Source organism: Moschus berezovskii, chromosome 3, assembly GCF_049115385.1.
Source record: "Moschus berezovskii isolate FMDL1 chromosome 3, NW_MosBer_1.0, whole genome shotgun sequence".
NCBI lineage: Eukaryota > Metazoa > Chordata > Mammalia > Artiodactyla > Moschidae > Moschus > Moschus berezovskii.
The window spans coordinates 128,145,273-128,161,448 of record NC_142462.1 but is presented as its reverse complement, the minus strand read 5'-3'; positions in this window follow the sequence as shown (position 1 = coordinate 128,161,448).

The following is a 16,176-nucleotide window of genomic DNA, read 5'->3' as shown; positions in this document are numbered from 1 at the left end:
GCATATGTTGAGCACCTACTGTACACCAGGACTCAAAGAAGGCAGGACATTTCCCCTTGAGGACCTTTGCATCCGTTGAGGAAGACAGGTCCAAAAGCCAGAGCTTCCAGTCTGTCCGGCCAGCTTGGAGGATCTAAGGTTACAGGCTCCAGGGCCCAGAGGAGAGACATTCAAACCAGGATGGGGGTGGGGGTGGGGTTGGACAGGGCACAGAAGAAGAAAAACTCCTCACAAGAAGCCAATCTTTTTTTGTTTGCTTTGTATTTTTAATTTTTACAATGTTGGGTTGGTTTCTGCCATACAAAAATGCAGAGCTGCACGCACCCTCTGCAATGGCCACACTGTGGAGAGTGCTTCTCTCTGAATCTGAGTAAAACTACTTCTTACCTATCAAACAAAAATGCAAAAGGACAGTGAAAAGTCGTCATCGTTCAGTCGTGTCTGCCTCTTTGCGACTCCAAGGACTGTAACCCACCAGGTTCCTCTGTCCATGGAATTCTCCAGGCAGGAATACTGGAGTGGGTAGCCATTCCCTCCTCCAGGGGATCCTCCCCACCTGGGGGTGGAACAAAGGTCTCCTGCATTGCAGGCAGATTCTAATCAGCCTTACTTATGCATATAGCCCCTCCCTCTTGGCTCCCCTGCCTTCCCCCGCCCCCGCCCCTCTAGGTCATCACAGAGCACCAGAGCGGGCTCCCTGGGTTATACAGCAACTTCTCGTCAAGGGCCCACTCTATACAGGCTGGTGTATGTCTGTTGATGCTGCCCGCTCCTCCTGCCCTGCTCTCCCTGCCCCACTGTGTCCACAGGTCGGGTCTCTACATCTGCGTCTCCATTCAGAAGCGCCCGTCTTGAGTGAGTTCTGAAAGACCAGGAGGAGTTAATGTTTGAAGCCCTGTGTGGGTGGAGAGAACTCCAGACAGAGGAAATCCTTCCAAGGGCTACCGAGAAGCTGATTGAATGACTGATTAGTACCCTTTCTAAAACTAAAGCTGTCCCACACTGTAGGAATGGCGACAGGCCTCTCATTTCAGAAGGAAACCTCCTTTTTGGCCCTGCAAAAGTACGGGTGTCAACAAGGTCTAGCGGAGAGAGGCCAACTGGAGGGCTGTGTGACGTGGTGACTCTGGAGAAGAGCATCTTTACAAAAGCTGTGACTGTTAGGTGGACAGGAAGAGTGGGCTGGGAGTCGAGGGTAGAGGCCTGGTTGGGAGGATGACTGGACGGGGCCACCTTGGAGGAGTGACACAGCAGGGAACCTGGGGACCTGTGATCACTGACGTCGGATCACGAAGAGCTGTTTCCAAGCGTTTTCATTCCTTCTGTGGCATCTCAGGGTTGCAGAAATGGGTATCAGCCTTTACAGCCTGGTGTTACCTTTTTGTGTGTGAAAGGTCATCTTGAGGAATGAAGCAGGGGCTTCAGAAGACAGTGGCCACGGGGCGGACCCCAGCCAGGAGGCCCCAGAAGAGGAGCCCAGTGAGAGGACAGGTTCTGGACCTCTCGCAGTCGTGTTATTATTATTTTTTTTAGCAGATGTACTCTCTTTTTTTAACCATTTTCTAAACATGACTGACTGAGTGTAGCCGGCCTGGGTCTTTGTTGCTGCCCGGGGGCTTTCTCCAGTCGTGATGCCCAGCTTCTCACTGTGCTGGCTTCTCTGGTCACAGAGCGCAGGCTGCAGGCCTGCAGGCTCAGTAGTTGCGGCCCTCAGGCTTCGTTGTGGGATCTTCTCGGACCAGGCATCAGACCCGAGTCCCCTGCATTGGCAGGTGGATTCTTATCCACTGGACCACCAGGGACATCCTTGCAGTCACTCTAGAAGGAGACTCAAATTATTTCATTGGACAAGGAAAGGAAACAGCGACCGTGAAGCCTTGGAAACATTTTTGGATCATAGAAGAAAAAGAAAAATCTCCAGGACCTGTGCCTGACGAGGTGTGGGGGTGAAGCAAGGAAAACTCGATTCCACACTGTGAAGGTTCTGACCAGGAGGAGAAGCTGGTATGGGTGAGGAAGTCGGAGTGCAGGTGTTGGCTGTGGGGAAACAGGGGACCATGGGGGCCTACTGGAAACACCCAGCGGCCGGTGTTACCGGTCACCCAGGACCTGTCAGAGCGGCTCATTGAGATTGAAGAGTCTCGTTGCCATGGGAAGAGAAAAGAGAAGCTGAGCGAAAAGCTGGTGGTAGGGGTGAACCTAGGAAATAGTTAACAATCGTCAAGAAAGAAAAGAGGGATGGGAGCTGAGAAACGATCGCGGTTCGCAGGTCGGTGGCCTTTTCTGGAGTGACTGAGGGAGCCTGGACTACAGCCCGGTGCTCGGTGGGAAACCCTGGCAGCAGTTAGACGATGTGTCCCCGAGGGAGAAGGAAGGAAAGAAGATACCCAGAAAGAGAAGGTCACGGGAGGGCCTGGTGTTTACCTGGCTTTGTGGGGTTTGTTTCTGCAAAGACAAACATTCCTGTGTGTTTCTGACAAAAGAGGCTGTGGACAGAAGAGCTGAGGTCGCTGCAGAGAGAGAGAGGGTCAAAGCCATTCTCAAGGAGCCTGGATGCTTGGAACCCGGCACCAAAGTCGAGAAACTCACCTTCCTTTAAAACAGGTGGGATGTCGAGGGCGAGTGACAGAGGGGTCAGAGGTGGGACCCCCGCGTCTGACGCAGGACCCCCCAGGGGAGGAGGCAAGGAGGACACAGGTGGGCCGCAGAGCGCTGTGAGGAGCCCCGGGGTTCCAGAACACACTTGGCACGCGCCAAGGGCAGCTACAGAGCAGGTCTTTCATCTCAACAGACAATGAACAGGGAGGAGCTTGTAGCTGGAAACGGCCACGCTGCCGAGCCCCTGGACAGTGTGGTCCTGGGTGAGTGGGCAGGGGACAGAGTGCCAGCGCCGGGCCAGGAAGGAGAAAGGCTGCTTTTCCCTTGGGGCACGAGCTTAGCTTTCTGCCCGGTGTCCCTGGAGGCCCCACGAGGCGCTGTGTTGACGATCAGAGTCGCAGATGAAGGGTGTGCTGACAGCTCCAGGCGCTGAGGGAGGCACGGGGCAGTCTCGCATGTATCTTACGGCGTATGTGTTTCTCTGCTCAGAACACCGCCTTCGACGGCCGACAGGAACGTGTCAATCAAAAGTCTCCACACAGGTTCCAACGCTCAAAAAGTCTACAGACAAGGGCTGCGGGGGCGTGGGGACGGGGAGCCTCCTGCGCTGCCGGTGGCAGTGTGACGAGGTACAGCCACTGTGGAGAACAGCACGGAGGGCCCTTAAAAACCAAAAGCAGGGACTTGCCTGTGTCCACGGCTCAAACTCCATGCTTCCACTGCCGGGAGTTCAATCCCTGGTCAGGGAACTGAGATCCCGTAGCCCCTCCACCCTCACACACACAGTTGAGCCACCGTGCAATCCAGCAATCCTGCTCCTAGGAACGTGTCCGACTCTGTGTGACCCCATGGACTGCAGCCCACCAGGCCCCTCTGTGCATGGGACTCTCCAGACAGGAATACCGGAGTGGGTCGCCATGCGCTCCTCCAGGGATCTTCCCGACCAGGATCAAACCCGCATCTCTTGAGTCTCTGCACTGGCACGTGGGTTCTTAGAAAACGAAGATCATGGCATCTAGTCCCATCACTTCATGGGAAATAGATGGGGAAACAGTGGAAAGTGTCAGGCTTTTTTTGGGGGGGTGCTCCAAAATCACTGCGGATGCTGATTGCAGCCATGAAATTAAAAGACGCTTACTCCTTAGAAGGAAAGTTATGACCAACCTAGATAGTATATTAAAAAGCAGAGACATTACTTTGCCAACCAAGGTCTGTCTAGTCAAGGCTCTGGTTTTTCCCGTGGTCATGTATGGATGTGAGAGTTGGACTGTGAAGAAAGCTGATCGCCGAAGAAGTGATGCTTTTGAACTGTGGTGCTGGAGAAGACTCTTGAGAGTCCCTTGGACTGCAAGGAGATCCAACCAGTCCATTCTAAAGGAGATCAATCCTGTGTGTTCATTGGAAGGAATAATGCTAAAGCTGAAACTCCAATACTTTGGCCACCTCATGCAATGAGTTGATCACTGGAAAAGACTCTGATGCTGGGAGGGATTGGGGGCAGGAGGAGACGGGGACGACAGAGAATGAGATGGCTGGATGGCATCACCGACTCTGTGGACATGAGTTTGAGTGAACTCCAGGAGTTGGTGATGGACAGGAAGGCCTGGCGTGCTGTGATTCATGGGGTCGCGGAGAGTCAGACACGACTGAGCGACTGAACTGAACTGAACTGAACACATATATACGGAATCTAGAAAAATGGTGCTGAAGACTTTACTTACAGGGCAGCAGTGGAGAAACAGACATAGAGAACAGACTTACAGACACAGGGAGAAGCGGGGAGAGGGCGAGATGTCTGGAGAGAGTAACACAGAAACTCACATCACCACGTGTGACATAGACAGCCCGCGGGAATTTGCTGTCTGGCTCAGGAAACTCACACAGGGGCTCTGTATCAACCTAGAGGGGTGGGAGGGAGGTTCAAAAGGGAGGGGTTGTGTGTATACCTATGGCTGATTCACATGGAGGTTTGACAGAAAACAGCAAAATTCTGTAAAGCAATTATCCTTCAATAAAATAATAAATTAATTTTTTTAAAAAAAAGCACAATTAGAGAAGTGAAAAGACAAGTCAGAGTCAGAGGAGTCCAACTCTGGGACAAAAATCCCCTGTTCACTGCTTATGACCTCACACTCACTGGGACAGCTGAGCATCTGCTGGGGAAAGTGGTATTCTAGTTCCTCAAAAAAATTAAAAACAGAGGCATTTTCCTGGCAGTCCTGTAGTTAAGACTCCACGCTTCCACTGCAGGGGACACACGCTCAATCCCTGGCTGGGGAACCAAGATGCCACATACCCGCACAGTAGGGCCAATAAAATAAAATAATTTAAATTAAAAATAGAACTAGCACATGACCCAGCAGTTCTAACTCCTGAGCAGACACACAGAAGAATGGAAGCAGGGTCTCAAGGAGGCATTTGCACACCATGTTCGTTAGCATTAGTCACACCAGCCCAGAGGCAGAGCAACTCAGTGTCCCTTCATGGACGACAGAGAAACAAAATGTGGCCCATCCACGCAATGGCATGTGCCTCAGCCTTAAACAGGAAGGACAGCCTGCCACCTGCTCCAAGAGGAATGGACCTTGAGCAGATGAGCCAGTCCCCAAAGAGTAAGCGCCATTAAGATTCCACCTACCTGAGGTCCCTGTGTGTGCGCTCAGTCGCTTCTGTCATGTCTGACTCTTTGTGACCCCGTGGACTGTAGCCAGCCAGGCTCCTCTGTCCATGGGATTCTCCAGGCAACGGTACTGGCGCGGGGTGGGGTGCCATATCCTCCTCCAGGGGGTCTTCCCAACCCAGGGATCGAACCCATGTCTCTCGAGTCTCCTGCATTGCAGGTGGACTTTTTTTTACCACTGAACCACTGGGGAAGCCCCTGAGGTCCCTAAGGTCATCAAATTCATAGAAAGTAGACGGGGACCAAGAACTGGTGTGGGGGGTGGTCAGTGCTTACTGGGGACAGAGTGTCAGTTTTACAAGGTGGGTGATGGAGATGATGGTGGTTAAGTGTGTCCCACCAGCCTTAGAGATGGTCCACATGGTGAGGTTCCTGTTGCGTGTGTTTTATCACAGTGAAACGATGGGAGGGGAGCCCGCGGTGGACCTCGCAGGCGGGTCATAGGCAAGCACAGGCTTTGTCCGAGGCTCAGCCCCACCCCCGTCCCTGTCACTAGACTTCAACCCTCGCTCCGGAACAGTCACCGCTGGCCACTCGCCAATCCCTGCCGGCCCCGGGCAGCACGGCCTGGAGCTGGGCAGTAGGTGGTGAGCCTGAAACAGAGCCATCAGAGCTTCCCCCAGGGGACTGGGCTCCTGCAGGGTAACCAGACCATGATCCTGGAGGCACTCAGATAGCAAACCAATACTATCAGGCTATCTGGGAGGAGTGCATGTGATGAGGTTTCTCTGGAGAAGGATCGGGCGCCTGGGAGACTCAAACTCTGGGCGACAGGACTGGGGCGGGGGCCCCACAGCCCAGTGTGCAGCCTGTCGGGTCCCTTTTCCTCTCAGTCACGTGGCCTCTTCTTTATTTAACCAACACATACAGAACATTTATTATTTCCCATGTGAGCCATGAAATGCAGAGTGGATGACCCACAGGCCAGTCAGGTGCCAGGATGTGCCCACAGTTCATTTCCCCCACGGCTTCTGGAAAGCGGCCTCTGGCTTTGGTTCGTGGAGAACCTCAGGGTTTGGACTGAGCGCCTGGCTAAGCTTGAGGACCACCTCCATCACCAAGCAAGTGCTCCAAGTTCTGCCCGCTGGATGGGTTGCGTCACCACTTTGAAAGAATCTCCTGGAGGAAATTGGAAGCATGAAACCAGACACCCTTAGGCAGCTGGGGCCTTCATACAAGTGCTGCTGCTACTGCTGCTAAGTCACTTCAGTCGTGTGCAACTCTGTGCGACCCCATAGACGGCAGCAAAACCAGGCTCCGCCATTCCTGGGATTCTCCAGGCAAGAATACTGGAGTGGGTCATACACGTGCTAGCAGCATGCAAAGCCCCTGCTCAGAGCGCATTGCCTTTCCTCTCCACGGTGCTGCTCTGCCCAGAACTGGGTCCCTCGGGTCTCCAGAGGAGGAAACAGGCTCAGAGACAAGGCAGAAGGTGCCCGAGGCAGCCTCTGGGGCCTGGGAAGAGGAAAGAACGGAGTGGTTCCTGGAGGCGAGGCCGCCTCCAGCGGATCGCCACTTGCTCGGCAAAGGAGTGAGAGCAGCTTGGCTCCTTTCCCGTGGAGCTCAGACCCACTGCCTGGACACAGAGCCCCCAGCTGAGAAGAGGGGAAGCGGAAACCTGCCACCTGCCACTGTCCTTCCTACACTCCGAGAAGGACAAGCAGAGGGAAGGAGCCCGGCTTCCGTAACTGAAGCCACACAGGCCCTCGCTCACTCTTGGAAGCTTCTCCAACAGCCTCTCCTCTCCAGCGGCATCCCTGCAGGATGGCCGTGTCCTGGTTCCCAGTAAGCTGGCGTATTCCCCTGTCCTCCCCCCACTAATTTTTTACTTTAATTCTTAACATAGCTGACTTTTTAGAAGCATTATTTACTTTTAATTGAAGGGTAATTGCTTTGCAGGATTGTGCTGCTGCTGCTGCTAAGTCGCTTCAGTCATGTCCGACTCTGTGTGACCCCATAGACGGCAGCCCACCAGGCTCCCCCGTCCCTGGGATTCTCCAGGCAAGAACACTGGAGTGGGGTGCCATTGCCTTCTCCAAGGATTGTGCTGGTTTCTGCCAAACATCCACTTGGACCAGGAATCAGCCATAGGCAGACAGATGTCCCCCGTCCTGAGCCTCCCTCACACACCCTACTATTCGGAAGCCCAGATGAACCTGGAGAGGGCTGTCTGGGCTTGAAATGGAACCTATGGTCACAGGACAGAGCTTCCCCGGCACGTAGCCCCCAGCAAATGGAGCCTCCCACCCAGATGGAGCCAGGGCTCCCGGGTCGGCCACAGTTCAGGCAGACAAACCAGGGCAGCCCCCTGACCCCCCAGCTCTAACGGACGGTCCTTTCAACACAGACCCTGCCCCCCTAACCTGAGTTCTTAATTTCTCAGAACTCTGGGAAAATTGAAGACCAGTCGAAGGAACAGGTGTCTTCACCTGCATTTGCCAGCTGCCGCCGCCTCCCTACAACTCAGGCTCTTTCTTCCTTTTCCAGGTTTTGCTGAACCATCTGAACGCAGGTTACAGACATCCTGACATTTTGCCTCCAGCCCTCTTAGCATGTATGATCTCATAAGGAAAGCTTCCTATATAACCTCAATACTGTCATCACTCGTAAGAAAAGAGACATTCGTTCAAGAACATGGTCTAATGTGTCACTGGAGGGGCCAGAGCAACCCTGGCTCCCAGGTGGTGCTAGTGGTCGAGAACCCACCTGTGCTGCTGTGGGTGAAGCGTAAGGAGAATGACAGGCAGAGCTTCGATCCCGAGTCAGGAAGATCCTCGGGAGGAGGCTGTGGCAGCCCACTCCAGCATTCTTGCCTGGAGACTCCCCAGGACAGAGGAGCCTGGAGGGCCACAGTCCACGGCATTGCAGAGTCAGACACGACTGAGCACGCATGTACCTAGAGTAAGCCACCCCAAAACGTACCACTTCGCATGTGGCTTATTTGAGCCAAAGGCAATTAAGAGGTGCAGACTCAAGGAAACTTTCTTACTGCTCCCTTAACTGCCCAAAAGAATCTAGACAAGTGCCTGGCCCAGGAGAAGAGCTATTCCTGGAGATAAACTTTCCTATCAGAAATAGGCACGGCAGGGCAGACCCCTGGAAGAGATGGGCCTTGGACCCACACACCTGTCCCTCTCACCCTCCTGTGAAGCGCCCCCCCAACTTTGAACCCAGGCTCCTGCCCGTCTCCTTGGCTTGCGAGGGCGTAGCCGTCTCCGCTCCCTGCCTGCCGTGGAGTCTTGTGCTTTTATGGGCTCCCCGCAGGGATGGAAGGCGCTTTTTTCCTGTTAATCTGTCTTATGTCAGTTTAACTGTTAGACTGGCCAAAGATCCTAGAAGAGCAAGGAAAGATTTTTCTCCCCAACAGAATCCCCAGCTGTGTCCACAGCGTCTTCACTTTGTTCTGACATCGAGGAGGAGGAAGATACTCCCAGCCTGTCCGAGGGAGTGGAGCGGACGTGGGGGAGCAGGGGCATCCTAGGGCCAGTGCTCACGCGGGGGTCACCTTGGGTCAGCTCCCAGTCTGGACAGAAGGCCTGCTCCCTCTCGTTTCCGGGTCCCCTGCCTGTGAGGGGACCGCTTTCTGCACCTACGCCCAGCACCTGTGTCTTCTGTACCCCGTGCCCTGGAAATCAGGCCCTTTGGAAGTAGGCCCTCCGAGGCCTCTCCTCCCTGGGGATGTCCATCAGCATCGCTGTGGCCCGAACCCTCCCAGTGCTGGCTACCCCCCCAGCCAGCACCCACAGCCCCGTGCCCAACCCCCAGCGCCTTCCAGGGTCTGAGGCCCGGAGTAGGTCTCCGCAAACGTTTATGGACTAGATGGTGAATGCGTGCTGACACCTTCCTGCACCCAGAGGCTGGAGATGGTGGTCCAGGAGGACCCTGGCCCAGAGGGCTTGTTTCAGCTGGAAGGGTGCTGACGGCCAACCTGGGGCCCAAAGAGCAACCTAGGGGGCCGGGGGCAATTCTGTTGCCAGAGGGCAGCCTGCCGACTGGGGTAGGGGACCTCCCGGGGTGCGGGCTCCAGGCTCACAGTCCTGCCAGTCGTGGGGCCGTGGGGGCGTCAGGCTGAGCCCCTCTGAGGAATGCAGGCGCTGGGGGGTGGGCTGCCTTCCCATGACCCCGCCCCCCAGCAGTCCCCTAAGCTGTGCAGATGGAGGAGGGTCACACAGACATGCCCCAGTGCCCGGGTCCCCAGCCGGCTCCTGTCCTGTGTCCAGTTCACCCTCTGATGGACTCAGGGAACCACTGGCTCAGTAGCCGGCTCGGCCAGCGGTCACCCTCCCGGAAGGAGAGGCCTCCCTGTGCTCCGGGGCAGAGAGGAGAGGATGCAGGCAGATCACCAGCCACTCAGAGGTGTTTAGAGACGAAGCTTCTCGGGCTGGGGTCGCAGGAGCCCCCAATGCTCTGAGAGCTGGGCCCCAAAGGCCCAGCAAAGGGGCCCCACCGGGGCATGTCTGAACGCTGCACGACATCTTGCACACCTGCTGAGCATCAGCGGCATAGCCATTGCCGCAGGCCTGTGTTTTCTAGAAACATGTAGACACCGTCCGGCTCTCAGGCCCCGGGCCATAACCAGGATGGCCCCAGGAAACCTCACACTGCTCAACAGATGAGGACAACTGGGGACAGGCACGCACAAGGGCTGAAAGTAAGGATGGCTCTTGTCTGTCCTAACCGCCTCTTCTTATCCAGAGTGAAAGCAGCCATGAGGCTGGAAAACCAGGATGGTTGCGCGGCCTGCCGCTGGAGTCCCGCTGCTCCCGCGGTGGTTTCCCGGTGGGCGGGCGGCTCACCGCCCAGCTCCAGGCCCCTTTCTCCGGGCACCAGGTGACGGAAGTCTTGTTCACCTGACCTGATAGGCGAGCAAACCCGCGTCCGTGCCCAGCCCTCTGGGTGCCCGGCGCCCACTGGCCGCGGTCCACATTCCTTTCCTTTCTGTCTACACCCACGTGGCTCTCGGCGCCCTGACAGCAGCTGGACGCCCCTTGTCTTTCTAGCCCCTCGTCACTTGGCAAATGGTCATGGTATTAGCAGGATTTGTGGGTCAGAACAACAGAGGCAGAGGAACCAGATCCAACTGGACGGGATTTAAACCCTTTCGGAGCCGAAGAGCTGCATCTGCGTCTGGAGGGGGTGTCGGCCGGTGTCCCTGTGGGGCACGGGGATGCTCCAGCCACCTGGAAGAGCCGAGGTCCTCCGTCAGCTGTGGGGCCCCCTGTCCTGACGGGGGACGGTCCCTGGTCCTTAGGGAGCTCAGGGCTCTAGGGTCACGGGGAGCAGGGGGCATGTTTCCTGGTCATTAGGGAACTCAGGGCTCTGGGGTGATGGGATGCAGGGGGCGGTTCCTGGTCCTTAGGGAGCTCAGGGCTCTGGGGTAATGGGGTGCAGGGGGTGGTTCCTGGTCCTTAGGGAGCTCAGGGCTCTGGCGTCATGGGGGGGCGGTTCCTGGTCCTTAGGGAACTCAGTGCTCTGGGGTGGAATCCTCAGTCCCGCTGGGTCAGCAGATGATTGTTCCAGGGAGGCTTTGGTAGAAACTGCCCTGCCTACACTTTCCCCACTTGGTTCTCTAGAATTAAGCCTCAGGGTCTAGGTTCTTGGCCATTTAGAACTGTACGCTGATTACAACAAAGTAAAATAAATGTAGCTTCTTATGTCTATTAAGATCAGAGAAGATTTTGGAGTGATGGGAAATTAATTCTTTTTCCTCCCAAAGTTGTTTTAATTATACTACTCACTGGAAAAGACCCTGATGCTGGGAGAGATTGGGGGCAGGAGGAGAAGGGGACAACGGAGGATGAGATGGTTTGATGGCATCACCGACTCGATGGACATGAGTTTGGGTGGACTCCGGGAGTTGACTGTGGGTGGGTTTGGGTGGACTCTGGGAGTTGACTGTGGACAGGGAGGCCTGGGTGCTGTGGTCCACGGGGTCGCAGGGAGTCGGACCCGACTGAGCGACTGCACTGCAGTGGGTGAGAATGAAGACTGCATCCCAGTTCGGCTCTGGCCACTGGGGCGAGGCGAAGGGTAACGTGGCAGACTTCCAGCACTTTCTTTAAGACGCCCCAGGCCTCCTGGAGCAGGGCCTGGACTCCCTCCGCCCCGTCCCCCAGCCTGGACTCCCCCTACCCTCCCCGTCGGGCTGCGTGCTGGGCTGGCACCGGGTCTCTCCTCTCTGTCCACTCGTCCTGATGAACACAGCAGGAAGTAGTCTGGAATCCCAAGAAAGTTAGGATCGGGACCTCCCTGATGGTGCAGTGGTTAAGAGTCCGTGCTTTCAATGCCGGAAGGAGGGTTGGATCCGGTCAAGGAGCTGAGAGCCCACATGCTGTGTGGCTGAAAGAAAAGTTAGGACCATAGAAACGGCAGAGGGACGCCGACCCCGCCAGTCAGCAGGCACCAGTGACAGTGCTGGGACTTAACATAAACGCATGCACAGTCCTCCTCTACGTCCGGCACAGCCTGCCAAGACCCTGGGGACTTCCTGAGCCATAACCTGAGACTCATAAGGAGCCCCTTTCAACCACACCTGGGCTCCTGTGAATGCGGTGACTTTTGTGAACCCCCAAGGAGGATTGCCAGGGGAACTACCGCGTGATTAGGAGTCGGACTGTCAGCCCCACCTTGGTGACCTCTGGGCGGGGGGCCGGGCTGGAGGCTGAGCTCATCTCTGATAGGAACAGAGAAAGGGGAAAGCAAGTGATCAAATAGCTCATCCCACCAGGGAACTGGAAGCAGGAAAATATGGCAGAGTTATGATCACTCAAGAAAGCAGGTTTGCTTAACCACAAACCAAGCAGGCTAGCTTAGCAACAAAACCAGACAACAGGAGCCGAGACCTGCCCCAGACAATGACACAATGGGGGCAGGAGACCCGCCTCCTGCCCAGGGAGCTCAGGGAGTTAATGGTCCCCTGGACGCGTCCTCTGCGCAGTGAGGATCAATGATCTGTGGGCCTCACTCGACCACGCAGGGACCAGAAACCCTGCTCAACCTGAAGGAGGGAGTGATGGTAGGAGCAGGCCGTCCATCTGCTCAGGAGACGGAGAAGGCCCCTCCCTGCCCAGTTCTCCTTGGACTGTGAAGCTGCAGCCCACCAAGTTCTCGGGGTAGGCCTCTCCCTGCCCAGCTCTCCTTGGACTGTGAAGCTGCAGCCCACCAAGTTCTCGGGGCACCACGCCCCCCACCAGCCCGCTTGTGAACCCCGCTAGCGTCCTTTTCCAGTAAATCACTTTCTCTCCCGCTGAATTCTTTTCTACATCAAGACATAAAGGACCGTGGTACGGGAGCTCTTCTGAGCCCCCTGAAATGACACCAGTTTCATCATCAGCATTTTTTTTAAAATTTATTTATTTTAATTGGAGGCTAATTACTTTACAATATTGTATTGGTTTTGCCATACACTGACATGAATCCGCCCTGTTTGTGCATGTGTTCCCCATCTTGAACCCCCCTCCCACCTCCCCCCCCAATCCCTTCCCTCTGTCATCACCAGCATTTAACCCAGCGCGCCTGTAGAGCAAAGCTATACACACGTGAAAAGCGCCACCGGAGAGCTTCCGGGGGAGGCTCTGGGAGGGTGCGGCGCCCCCTCCCCAAACCTGGCCTGGGGGGTCTCTCCCAGCTGGCTGGTCCTGACCTGCATCCTTTATGGGAGGCAGGTCATGAGTGAATGAACTGCTGCCCAGCGTCCTGCGAGCAGCTCTGGAAGGGCTGGGCTGGAGGAGGGGCTCTTGGGCTCTGCTGTGGAGCGGGCTGGGCAGAGGCACAGGTGATGGCCTGGGTTTGGGGCTGGCTTCTGGGAGGGGGCCAGGTAGATCATCACGTCAGAGTTGAGCTAAACTGCAGGACCCTGGCCGGGCTCCCCAGGTGGCTTGGTGAGTGCAGCCCCCCCCTCACATTTGGAGAGCAACAGACAGTGCGTGGCGGAGGCCATGGCAGCCCCTCCAGTGTCCATGCCTGGAGAGCGCCACGCACAGAGGAGCCTGGTCACGAAGAGTCAGACAAGGCTGGCTGACCAGCAGTGTGTACAGTGCAGCAATGAGAAGGACCGATGGCGTGATGTGAACGGAGACAATCGCTTTTCTCCATGCTCGTTCCCAAAGCTAGTCACTGGGTTTGGGGCCCCCGCCCCCATCCTGTAAGACCTCACTTTCCCTCAGGATTCCTACAGAGACGCTTCTCCATAGAAGGTCCCATCCTGAGGCCCTGGGTGGATATGAAAACCAGGGACAGTTCAGTCCAGTGCAACGTCTTGTGAAGTCAGCCTCCAGCCGGACCCATGCAGACGGAGTGCTCTGGGCAGGTTGCTTCCAGCCTCTCAGAGCCTCAAGTGCCACAGCTGTTACTCACCATACACACGGGGGGTCGGCAAGCCCTTCTGAAAAGCTCTTGGGGCCAAATATGCTTTGGACTTCTGAATTCTCCCTGACTTGGAGGGGTAATTCAGTGTGAAGACCGTATATTCCCTCGTATCTATGGACAGAAGCATGTGATCCACCATCCAGCCATCAACCACTGCGGGGCCCCCCACCCCACCCCCGGACAGTGCATGCTGAATTCAGGATGTAGAGAAACAGCTCGCAGGCCCTCCGCAGCCACGTGTAGGGTTAATTTGAATGACCTCAAACTCTTGCATCTCCCCCAACACAGCAAAGCACTAAAACCACTAACTTGAATGGCTGGTTTCTGTGACTAGCAGTAATGTTTTGCTATTCAACTTTTTTTTTCACCAGAACTCCTGGCTCCTCCCTGGCCTCTTTGGAGCAGTTCCCCAGAGCCATCGGAGGACAGTTTCCTGGCTATCATCCTCAGTAAGGTCCCCAAACAAAGCCAAACTCAAAACTTTTGTGTCTGTTTTTTCAGTTGCCACATTCTGGAATTCCTGGCCAGAAAATGGATGAATGTTCACCCTGACGATCATAAATGGCCTCAGGTCAGTTTACATTAGGTTTCATACCCAATGACCTGTCGGGGGAAATGTGCTTTGTAGAGATTTTTGTGTTTCCAAATTGCGAATACAGGGTCTTGGAGAGATAGATACACATGCAGACTGAACTCAAAGGGTGGTTAGGTGGTGGAGCCCTCCCTGCCCGCCCTGGAAGGAACACAGGCGTTACTGTGCGGTCATCCGTGGTCAAGGGAGTGCCTTCAATCAACAGCTTCTTGTTGATGGACATTTCAGTTCTTTCTAAGCTTCCCCCCTTATAATCTGTTCTGTACCCATCTTTCTAAGTTTGTGAGATCCTAGCTGCCAGAAAGGGGCTTCTCTGGTGGCTCAGCGTAAAATATGCACCTACCAATGCAGGAGAGCAAGAGGACACGGTCAGGGGGTGAATGTCTGCAGCCCTCTGGGTGGGTGGGAGTTGACGGGAACCGCCTCTGCAGGCTGGGGTGTGAGAGCGCAGGCCGTCCTCGGGACAGAGCAGGGCACAGCCAGTTCCTTCCGGGAGTCCCTGGCACCAGGCTGAAGGTGTCAGAGCAGGTCAGCCACCTCCAGGGTCTCCCCTGCCTTGGGCCCAACAGTGCAGGGCAGCGACCCGGGCCCTCAGTCCCTGCACCTAGGCTGCCTGCCCTCTGGCTTTCTGCAAAAGCCAAGTGTGGAGAAGCTGATCGCTCAAAGGCTGCTGCTGCTGCGAGTCAGGTACCTCCCCTCTGGCTGGAGGGCAGGCTGCTCAAGCTGCGCAATCCAATCGCTACAGAGCTGCTTGGTTAAGCCTTCACAAAGCAGAGAGAATTTCACCCTGAGGGCCTTGGTCCGTGGGCTCAGACTGACTGCGCTGCAGCTCCCACGACAAAGGGAAGAGTCTGGTGCTTCCGACAGCTCCACATCCGTGCCTCCCGTCCTCCGCAGAACCCAGAAGTGCTGGGCCCAGTGTGACTGTGGTCAAGCCTCTACAGGGGTCAAGTCTTCCACATCTAGAAGCCGAAAGGCGGTTTCCCCAGTGGGTGGTCTAGGCACAAACAGCTCCCTCTAAAGGTGTTGCCAGTACACTCTTGGGACAGACCTTGCACTGTGAACCGCATTTTTGCATTTACCGAGGTACTAGACGTCAGTTCTCTAAGGGCAGGCCCTGTGACGCTTCTTGTTGGCATGTCAGCTCTTTTCTGGGTATGGTTTACACTGGCATTCGTGAATATGAAAATGAAGGAAATGACAAGCCACTCCAGTACTCTTGCCTGGGAAATCCCATGGACAGAGGAACCTGGCAGGCTACAGTCCACGGGGTCTCGAAAGAGTAGGACACGACTTAGCGACTAAATCACCACAACAAGCTGTCAGAAAATACAGTAAAAAATTTCTACATGAGTAAAAAATTGAGTATAGGGTATGCTGTGTGCAATAGCTTACCCATCAGCTATTTACGCCTTTCATTGTCTTGGAGATATTTTACGACTCTGTAATTGTAGAAGACATAATATGGGTTCTGTGTCCATGAAGGTGAAAGTGTAAAGTAAAAGCGTTAGTCGCTCCGTCGTGTCCGACTCTTTTCTAAACTAATAATTACTTTTGTTTTTGGTGTTATGATTATTTTACTCTTAAAAATAAATATATTTTCTTGGCCTCAGGTACCAGGCCGTTTCCTCACATTCTGTTGGTGGTTCTCAAATGCTAACACCAGTTTGAATTACCTGGAGAGCCGTGAACACCCAGCTTTCTGGGCCCCTCCCGCAGAGTTTGCTCAAGCAGGTCTGGGTGGGGCTTGAGAACATACACTTCTGGCACGTTTCCAGGAGCCCCACTTTGAGAACCACTGCTTACAGCACTCTGCAGGATGACTAACTGTGAGGTGAGGTGGCCTCCGCAGAGGCGAGTCAGCGGGCCCGTCAGGCCCAGGGTCGGTTGGGACCGTGAGAGTCTGGAGGGGATGAAGGTGGAGGGGATGAAGGTGCGC